Genomic DNA, 11,549 nt, shown 5'->3' with positions numbered 1-11,549 from the left:
TTCTCGATTTCCATCCTCCCCCTTTAAAGTATCAATCTCTCCCTCACATTCTCCTTCTCGAAGTCCATTCTCTCCCTTTGGACATCCAAGTAGAGCTTATATCCTTTCTCCTTCTTCTCCTCCTTGATGTCCTCCCTTTGAACATCCAAGTAAAGCCCAACATCGAACATCGACGAATTTTGGTCACCCACGTCAAAATTTAGAGGTTCATGACCCTTATTGATCATATTCATATCCATCATGTAACCATCCTAAACATGCATCACAATGAGCCTAGCATCCTAATTTTGCTCCTACATATGCATATGGGATAAAAAAAAAACTGGGTTGGGGAGACATAGGGTGTGTTTGGATGGTGCCCCTGGTAGCCTTACCAATTGTGGGCACGCCAAAATATTGATGACTCATTCAGCTGCCCACAACTCGCCAACTTATTGGTGTGAAAATCAACTAGCACAACCTATGCAGGCCGGGCGAGCCAAAATATTAGGCTCCATCCAAAGGGCTGTCTACCCTTGGTCAACGACCAACTATTTGGGTCGGCATGCGTAGGCTTCAATCCAAATGCACTCATATCCTCAAAGAGTTGGTTTCTGCGTCCGTCTGAGAGTTTGCCGTCGACGTCCATGTCTCTTAGAGGCGCAGGGAGTCGAAGGCGGTGTCCACATCCTAGTTGAAGCCGTCCGAGATGGTCCAGTGTTGCAAACCCATGCTAAAGTCGTCAAAGAGCACGGACGTGACCATGTCCACCCGCGCAGGCCGAGGACCACCTTCGCCGCTGCCGCCTGCTCGGCTGCCTTGAGGGCACACTGGCGGACACACCGGTCCTTATCGGGGTGGCTCTTCGAGTTTGGCAATGGCTCCTTGGGCAGCCCCACAGATTTTGCCAACTTAAGATTCATGCAGGTAGAGGCGAACGACGACGCGGGTGAAACAGCATAGGCGTGGGAAAGGATGGACGAGAGAGGATATGTCGCGTGGGGAGGGTGGGATTTAGATGAGTTTCGGATGGGCCGGCTTGTCGGGTCTGTCATGATGACATGTCCGGACAACCCCATATCCACCTCATTTTTAAGGTGTGTTTAGAGGGATCCAAAATGTCCATGGAGGCGGTTTGGGAGTCCTTTGGGATGCTCTTAACACATTTCTAGAATGCAGCACCAACTGAGATCAGCAATTGAGCTAGGTTGTTGCATAGATAGATTCCATTAGTCAAATGCTGACACGGCAAAAAGCTAGTCTTTGGCCTTTCCGAGAGACCAGCATGCATGTCTCATGCGATCATTCAGGTTGGTCTACTAGTACCACTCCATAGTCCATCCGTCTTAGCTCCGAATAAAAATTAGCGTGACATCTTTGTCCAAACCACCACCAGTTAACAACCCCAATCACACATGCTCCCGCCTGCAGATATCAACTAACCATTCTGAGGAAGATGCCGGCGATGATGCCATGTCCTGTCCATGTTGGGATGACGAGTTCTCGGTTCGTTTGGTCACCGGAAGCTAAACAAACACCACTTGATTCCTCTCTGGGTCTGTTTCTGGACCTTTTCTCTTGGCTCATGATAAATAAGTTAAGTTCCGTCTGAACCAGTGATCAGATGGGAGTCATGTAAGAACAAGACGGGCATCTGCATCCAGCAGAAACTCCAGGCCGTCTGCACGGCCGGTAGCATCTCGATCGAGACCGGCAGCAGCCTTTTGGCTTTTTTTGTTGGTACGCCTTTTGGCTCTATGTTTGGTCTGCATGACTTGTCCTCTACTGCTTGTGTTCTTGCTGCTTGGCTGCATCAGCGCCTGCAGCGCCAGCGGCGCCGCTGCTTGCATCGATGAAGAGCTTGTCCGGTTCTCTCCGAGGCCCTGCCATGGCTCATAGATGAACAGTATAACAGTTGTAACGGAATGGAAAGTCAGACTGACAGGAGAGGTCAAACGTGGGCCCTTGAGGCCTGCTCCGAAGATGCTACCTTTTTTTTTTTGAGACAAGCCACTTTGTTTGTACCGATGGGCAACGCACAGGCAGTGGAGCGAATTGGGCTGTACGCCAAGCTTTCTGTTTCCACTTTCCATTTTTGGTTACTTTTTTATTGTTTTCCTGTTTTTCTATTTTTTCGTTTTTTTTCTTTTTCTATACGTTCGAAATTTTCAAAAAAATCTGATCTTAAAAAATTGTTCAGAATTTGAAAGACTATTTCACTCTTACAAAAAAATGTTTGGTAATTTCATTTTTTCAGGTTAAAAAAATCTTTGGAATTTGAAAAATTGTTCACTTTTTTGAAAAGAGTCTAATCTTCAAATTTTATTTGAAAATGGCAACAATGTTTGGAATTCCAATATTCTGTTCATGCTTTTGAAAAACATTCAAGATTTCAAAACCCATTCACTTTTTTCCCCAAAAATGATGATTTTCAAAAAGATCGAATAATCTCAAAATATGTTTTCATTTTTAAAAAAATCACGTTTAAAAATCATCATCATCTTTTTATAAAACTGCTCACAATTTTTTTTAAATCTATAAAATTCCAAATTATGTTCGTGTTTATTGAAACTATTTTGGAATTCCAAATTTTGTTCACATTAGTTTTTTCAAAACTTGTTCGTGTTTTGCAAAATGTGTTCAAAATAATTCAAAAATCTATGCGGTATGGGGCATGGTGCGGTAAGTAGGTGTGCTATATTGAACATCCCGCTGCCTTGAGTTGTTAAAACATTGGCACTGCAATTAGTCACGAACACACATATGCCCTAGTGGCTAGTAGGAAGCGTAGAGGATTGGGATGTCACAATGGGATTTTTTACGCTCGGTGCTTGCCTGTGGACCGGCCCAATCGCAATCGCATGTGCGTCGCGCGCGCTATTGGGGGAAAGTATGAAACTGACACCTAATTTCTATCGTTGGTTCACTCAAATCATTCTCCACCATCCAATCCAGAGGCCCATGTGCCTTCTTCCCCCTTTAGCCTTCTTTTCCCCAACATAATCGCTCCACCGGAGAGCAAAAAATGCTCCGCCTAGGTTCCGCCATGCAGATGGGGGCGAAAAGTCCTGAGGATTTTCTATGATTTTTTCTAGGGTAAATAGAATCTTATGGCCATACGGCATGGGAGAGGAGCCACCAGGGGCTAGGTGGCCTGGTGGCGTGCCCTAGGGCTCACACGAGTGGGGTGGCCGCGTGGAACCCTGGCGAGTCCCCTCTAGCCCATCTTCTTGCACCTGGCTTCATATTTTCTGAAAATAATTCAATAAAATCTCTGTTGCTTTTTGGAACTTTGGAAAATTGCTTTTTATTCTATTGTATTTTTGGTCCAAAATTCCAGAGGTCTGACAGTTTTTCACTCTCTATGTATACTTTGCATTTTAAGAGAGAAAATATATTAGAATTGCATCATAATGTGAAATATATCAATGAAATAGGATAAACTATATTAGAAAATAGTGACGTAAAATGGACGTATCACACCTGGAGGAGCATCTGCAATAATTTGATGAGATATGCAAGACATTTAAACTTAATGCCTTTTCCTATGAAGAAATGAAACATATTTTTTTCTCATACCCTAATTGATGACGCAAAAATATGGTTATGTGATTAGTCCGTAGGTACCTTTGACACATTGGAGGAATTGTCTACTGCATTTTTTGCTTGTTATTATCCAGCAAGTAAGACCTATAGAGGGGCAAGGCGAAAAATTGGCAGCTTGAGCAAAGTCCGGATGAAAGCTTAGTTAGAACATATATAAGGTACCGATCTCTTCTTAAAGAATGTTCTCATCAATATTATCCATCATGTATGGTGTTACATTTCTTTTATGGATGACTTGATAGATAGAACAATCAAATAGTAGATCTTACTTCTGGCGGAGCTTTTATGGAGTATAACATCACCCAAGCTTGGGTGTTGCTTCACAAGACCCGGTTTAATGAAGAGACTTGGAACTTAGATACGGGAAGCAAAGGAGGAGTGGAGCCTAAGTATGAGTGCATTAAATATTTCTCTGAATCTCGTATGATGAAAATACTAGCGATGAACTCCATGTGGGAACTGACTCAGTTTTGCAGGTCATAGAAGATTTCTCTTGAGTTTACAGAGGCACCGAAGGAAAATTGGCAACAATTTTACTAAAAAGGCCAAAGCTACTAGGGTTGTAGCAACAATAAATAAATGTTGCAAAATCGCCAATCAAGTGGTAGTGCTCCTCAATGTGTATGTTCTATTCGTGGGACACCAGGTTCTTGCATAGTTGGATCGCCAATTTGTTGTCGACGAGGATGGTGGTGGTGCTGGCGTCCTTTTCCAACAGGTCACCGAGAAGCTTGTTCAACCACACCGCCTAGTATGCTGCAGTGGTGCGCGGCCACACACTCAGCCTCCCATGTCGACAAGGCCACAATCTTTTGTTTCTAGGACTTCTATGTGACCTGGGTCCCACCTAGAAAAAGATGGAGCCGAAGGTACTCTTTTGGTCATCGACATCTCCTGCCATGTACGAGTTGCTGTACACAACAAGCATGCTGTGACAGCCGCTTGCGCGCCTGCACTCATACTAGCGAGTACCAGCAATGTAGCATAGTATGTGCTTGACGTAGATGAGACGTGCAGCGGTGGGTGCCGCCATTAAGCCGCTGGCATAGCTAATGAAAAGGTGATGCTTGGATGCGTGTGGATGAGGTAGCGCAACCGTCCAATGCTTTTATGGTAGTGAGTGTTGTCGATCGATGGCTCACAACTCTCGTTCCTTAGTTTGAGTTGGGCCTCCATTAGGGCATGGCCGATGACTCACAACCCTAGGGTGATGCTTCGCAGATCATGTAGGATCGGATATCAGGAAAAATAGGTTCACATGGTGTAGCGGGATCCTTGGCAGGAGGCGGGTGCTTGGGGAGAAGAAGCGTGGTCGGGTGCATAAAGTTGAAAAAGTTGAAGTGGAGAGTAGGGATGCAAGTATAGTGGGAGTCTACTTTCTATTATTCGACGAGGTCCACTAGTAGTAGCTTCCGTTGGGGAGAAAAATCAATGTAGATGGCTCAAAACTACTTTTTATGATGGGGCATCTATATCCATATGTCATCATTGTACATGCCTGTAGGACATGGACCAGATTGCAATTCGCCATGCCCCACATGCTCCACGAGCTTGCCAGCGTACGCTGCGTGGGACAACAAGATGCCTTTCGTCCGTGCTTCACCATGATGCCCAGATAGAAGCTTACTAACCCAAGGTCCCTCATACATAATTTGGCCATCATATCCCTACTGAACTTCATGATCTCTTCTATGTCAGCACCGCTGACGATGTGATTGTCACCATAAACCCTGAGCAAGAGGCAGGCGCGCCCCTTTCCTCGAGCGTACATGGCGTATTCTTAGGGGCTACTGGTGAAGTTGAGCTGCTTGAGAGTGCCATCGAGCTTGGCGTTCCATGCCCTGGAGCCGTTGGAGCTTGTATAGATCTTTGTGGAGGAGGTACACTTCGTGCTCTTCGCCATCCTTGGCGAAATCAGGTGGCTGCATGATGAACACCTCCTCCGGCAAATCACCGTTCAGGAATGCTGGCAAGTGTAGGGGGTCAGTTGTAGCCCTTTCAGTAAATAAGAGTGTCGAACCCAACGAGGAGCTGAAGGTAGAATTAATATTTTCTCAAGTTCTATCGACCATCGATACAACTCTACACACACTTAATGTTCCTTTACCTAGAAAAAGAAATAAAACCACTTTGCGATAATAAAAAGATAGCTTTGTGAGATAATAAAGAGTTAGGTGATGTTCTAAAAAGAACAATAAAGTAAAGGTTTTTGAAGAACAATAGGACAATGGTTGCCCCTAGGCAATTGAATATGACACGATAGTGATACTAATCTTACTTATGAGGGAGATGCTTAAGGCAACATACTTTCTGTACATGGATTAGAGGTTCTTATGATTAGAACTCTAGCAAGCATAATATTAAGTTAAAGTTGTCACAACCCTAGCTTAGTCATAGCTTAATCATCCATGCATCATGTTTAAATTTCAATTAAAGTTGAAATGGGGATGATCAATCCCTAGCAGATAATTTAAAACTAGGTTCAAACTCAAATATTTTCAATGAAACCAAAATGCCCTTCAGAAATGTTCATGATTTTTGAAAAAGGTGAAGACCTCTGCCAAAAAGGATGCGCATATTTCTAGGACGTTTTTGGATTTTTAAATTAACCATATTGTATTTGAATTGGGGCATTTAGATCCTATATTATTTTAAATGCTCCAAATATTCTAAAAATAAGTGAGGCCCTTTGAAACAATTCATAGAGGTCCCACAAAAAGTTTCATAATTTTAAAAAATGGTTTGATTTGAAAATCAAATAAAAAAAGTTACATAAAATAGAAAACAGAAATAAAAGGAAAGGAGAACTTACCTAGACGTACCTGGCAACCCACCAGAGCTGGCCCAACCCATTTCCTTTCCCTGTCATCTTCCTCTTGCCAGTAGGAGCAGCTTGGTGTCGCGCGCTGCTACTTGTGAGCTGTGTTGGGGTTTCCCCGAAGAGGAGAGGATGATGTATTTCCCTCGGTTAAGAACCAAGGTTATCAATCTAGTAGGAGAACCAACCAACACCTCGTTGGCAGTATCTACACATAAAATAATAAATAGTTGCACCAACACAAACAAGGGGCTGTCAATCGCTTGGCGGTTAATTGCAAGGATCAAATCTCGTAGTGATAGATAAACAAAAACATAAAATAAAATAAAGTAAATAAAATTGCAGCATATTTTTGGATTTTTATATATGATAAAAATAGACCCCGCGGCCATATTTTCACTAGAGGCTTCTCTCTTGAACATAACATACGATGGGTAAACAAATAATGTTGGGCAATTGATAGAAAATCGAATAATCATGACGATATCCAAGGCAATGATCATGTATATAGGCATCACATCCGAGAAAAGTAGACTGACTCCTGCCACGGGAGGGTTGGAAAAAATATGTCATACAAGTTCTTTTCCATAAGCACGTGTGACTATTTATGGAATACATGCCTACATTATATTTATGAACCAGAGCTAGTTCTGTGTCGCCCTAGGTTTAATTGTTACATGATGAATATCATCCAACGAATTCACCGATCCAATGCCTACGAGTTTTCCACATATTGTTCTTGCTAAGTTACTATTGCCATTGCTACTGTTACAACTGCTAGAAAACTGTTACTACTGTTACCGTTACCATTGCTACTGTTACCACTACTATCAAAACTATCATATTACTGTGCTACTGATCACATTGTTGCTGATATTTAATCTCCAGATGTGGTTGAATTGACAACTTAACCGCTAATACTTATAAATATTCTTTGGCTCCCCTTGTGTCAAATCTATAAATTTGGGTTGAATACTCTACCCTCAAAAATTGTTGCGATCCCCTATACTTGTGGGTTATCAAGACCTTTTTCTAGCGCCATTGCCAACGAGAATAGCTATATTTGTTGAGTCACTTGGAATTATTATCTATTTATCATTATGAATAATCTGAAAGATACTAGAACCAAGTTTTTTCTCTCTAAGACAAGGGGAGGTAAGGAACTGCCCTCTAGCTCTGTACTTGATTCACCTTCTGTTATGGATAAACTTGCAACACCACCACATGCTTTTAATCCTGATATGCCGCAAGTTGTTGATGATGCTACTTCTACTATGAATGATGGTTATGATGATGCTAGTACCTTGCTTACTGATAATGTGCCACTAGGTGAATTTCTTGATGAACAACTTGCTAGAGCTAAAGATATTGAGAATGCTGAAATTGATGAAACTCTTGAAACTGAGAATTATGAAACACCTATTAGACCCAACTCTACTAGAATGGAAATGCCCAAGATACCTGAGGGTTATGTTATGAATGAGGAGGTAGCTAGAGACTTTCTTGCTTGCAATGATATAGATGATCTTAAGAAATTATTATGCAAACTGAAAGAAAAATCTTTGAATGCTAGGATGAAATGTGATCCTAAGTTTTCTACTTCACCTATCTTTGTTGCTGATAAGGATTATGAATTCTCTGTCAACCCAGAGTAATTATTTTGGTTGAATCTGATCCTTTCCATGGCTATGAAAATGGAACTGTTGTGGCACATCATACTAAACTGAATGATATAGCCACCCTTTTTGCTCATGATGAGAAAATTCGTTACTATTATATTCTCAAGTTATTTTCGTTCTCATTAAAGGGTGATGCTAAGATATGGTACAACACTCTTGCTCCTGGTTGTGTGCGTAGTCCCTGGGATATGATTTATTACTGTTCTGGAAAAAAATTCTGCTCATAAGAAACAAGCTGCCTTACAGGAAATATTTAACATTGTGCAAATTGAAGAAGAGAGTCTCCCACAAGCTTGGGGAGGCTTCTCCAATTACTTAATGCTTTGCCTGATCATCCTCTGAAGAAAAATGAAATACTTGATATCTTCTATAATGGACTAACCAATGCTTCTAGGGACTTCCTAGATAGTTGTGCTGGTTGTGTTTTCAGGGAACGAAATGTTGAACAAGCTGAGGAATTATTGAATAAGATATTGAATAATTATGATGATTGGACTCTTCCTGAACCGGCGCCTAAACCAACTCCGAAGAAGAGGGGTATCTTATTTCTCAGTCTGAAGATATGCAAGAGGCAAAGAAATGTATGAAGGAAAAAGGTATTAAAGCCGAAATGTATTGAAGAAATACATGGACTTGATACACCACCGCCACCAGTGGTAGAGGTAAATTCTTTTATAAAGTTTGATGAAGGTGACATCCCTTACAATAAACATCTTAGTCAATGCCTATATGAATTTGATAGGTACATCATCAAACAAGATCACTTCAATGCAAATGTTATGAAACAATTGAAATACAACTCTCATATGATTGCTCGCTTGAGTGACTTCTTATTTAGAATCACTAATGATGTCAGAGGTGTAGGAAAACATGCCACTATGGTTCAAACTCAGTTAGAACAAGTTGCTAAATCTCAAACAGAATTGCTTATTGAAATGAATAATAATATGAATGATCATGTTGTTAGAGTAATGACTAGAGGAGATAGAATGACTCAGGAACCACTTTATCCTGAGGAACACCCTAAAAGAATTGAACACGATTCTCAAAGAATCAACACTGATGCACCTAGTCCTTCTAGAAAGAAAAAGAAAAATGATAGGACTTTGCATACCTCTAGTGAACTTGAAAAAGAAAAACCTCCTAAAGACAATAATGATGTCTCTATGTCCGATGCTGAAACTCAATCTGGTAATGAACATTCATCTAGTGACAATGAAAAATATAATGATGATGTTCATTAAGGTACTCACCAGACAATGATAAAGAACTAGATAATGATGTTGAGATAGAACCTGCTGTTGATCTTGATAACCCACAACCTAAAAATAAAAGATACGATAAAAGAGACTTTGTTGCTAGAAAACATGGTAAAGAAAGAGAACCATGGGTTCAAAAACCCATGCCCTTTCCACCTAAACCAACTAAGAAAAAAGATGATGAAGAATTTGAACGCTTTGCTGAAATGCTTAGGCCAGTCTTTTTGCGCACCCGCTTGACTGATATTTTAAAGATGGCCCCTTATGCAAAATACATGAAAGACATCATCACTAATAAAAAATACCTGAAGCTAAAATCTCCACCATGCTTGCTAATTATTCTTTTAAGGATGGAGTACCTAAAAAATTTGGAGATCCAGGAATACCAATTATACCTTGCTCCATAAAAAATTTATGTCAAAACCGCTTTGTGTGATTTAGGAGCTGGTGTTAGTGTTATGCCCTTCTCTTTATATAAAAGACTTGATTTGAATAAACTCATACCTACTAAAATATCTTTGTAAATGGCTGATAAATCAACTGCCATACCTATCGGTATTTGTGAGGATGTGCTCGTTGTTGTTGCAAATGTTACTATCTTAACAGACTTTGTTATACTTGAGATGCCCGAGGACGACAACATGTCGATTATCCTTGGAAGACCCCTTTTGAATACTGCAGGGGTTGTTATTGATTACAATAAAAGCAAGGTTTCTTTTCATATCAATGGTAATGAGCATACGGTGCACTTTCCAAAGAAACAATTTCAAGTGAATGGTATTAATGTTATTGAAAAGTCTCCGACAATCATTATTGGAAGTTTTCAACTCCCTTTACCTACTGCCAAAAGGAATATGATATACTTATTGTTGGGGATATGCACATCCCCGTTGAGGTAACTTAGTGTTTTACGAAAGTTCTTTGGGTTCATCATGCTAATTGAAAATGGTTGTTAATAAGACTTGATCAACCTTATCAATGGATCATTTTTGAGAGGTATGAATTTGATGAATTTAGTAGGCACAACCTTCTGCTCCCACCTTTTGTTTTCTGTTTTTCTTTGTTAAATAAAATAAAATGCCATGTTTATCCTATTTTCTAGATTTTTCGTGCAATAAAAAAGATCCAAAAATAAAAGTGCTCAGAATGCTCTAAAGATTTAATACGCTTTTTTGAACATTTTCTGAATTTCTGGTGCAAATAACATCAGAGAGGGGTGCACCTGGTGACCGCAAGACACCAGGGCGTGCCAGCAACCCCAGGCGTGCCCTGGTGGGTTGTGGCCCCCACGTGGGTCCCCTCACTTATCCCTTTAGCCCATGTCATCTCCTACCTCCAGGAAAAAATTCACCATAGATCTCTCTCTCCCTCCCTCCCTCTCTCTCTCGTGTTCTTACTCTCAAACCCGCTGATTTCGATCTCTTTGCTCGAAGATCCATTTTCGAAACTGTTTTGGGGGATTGCTACTTGGTATGTGACTCCTCCACTGCTCCAATTATTTTTTTGCTTTAGTGGTTTGTATTTTGAATAATTAGCTACTCTTGGTGCTGATGTAGATGAGCTTGCATGTTGAATTCTTAGAGTTCTAAGTAGTTTGAATGCTTGCTATGGCCTCTAGGCATCCATATGAGTAGTTGCTATCAATCTTGTAAAGTTTAGTTGACAAAAAAATTGTGGACTAAATTTTTGAGAATTTTATTTATAGGAATAAGATGAGTCTTTTCAGAAAGTTCTCCTCCAAGAAGAACGTTAAGGGAGTCATTGGGGAATCATCGGACAATGACCTCCATATTCCTAGAATGGCGGAGGTGCGGCCATGTGAATGGCCACATAATGCCTTCATGAATGAGGCCAGGTTCCATCAAGAGTTTGCCCAATTCATGGCAAATGTCGGGCTGACCGACTTCCTTGCAGAAAAGTGTGACTAGCACCACCTCCTCACGAATCCCTTTGTGCAAAGTTTTCATTTTCTGAGTAGGAATAATCCTCCTGAGGTGCGACTTAAATTATATGTTGAACCTCGTCTGATGCCACTCACGGACTTTTGTGACATATGCTTGATTCCCTACGATGGGGAATTAAGAGAGCCTAGACCCGCAGAGTTTGAGGAGTTTTACCTCGCCCTGACAGTGGGTGATTACAGAGGCGTGTCAAAATCCACCGCCACTAGTTTGCAGTTTTCTTCTGTGCACTACTTTGCTTTATTTG

The sequence above is a fragment of the Triticum aestivum genome, chromosome 7A (assembly GCF_018294505.1).
Source record: "Triticum aestivum cultivar Chinese Spring chromosome 7A, IWGSC CS RefSeq v2.1, whole genome shotgun sequence".
NCBI lineage: Eukaryota > Viridiplantae > Streptophyta > Magnoliopsida > Poales > Poaceae > Triticum > Triticum aestivum.
The sequence above is the reverse complement of the archived record's forward strand: the minus strand, read 5'-3'. Positions refer to the sequence as shown.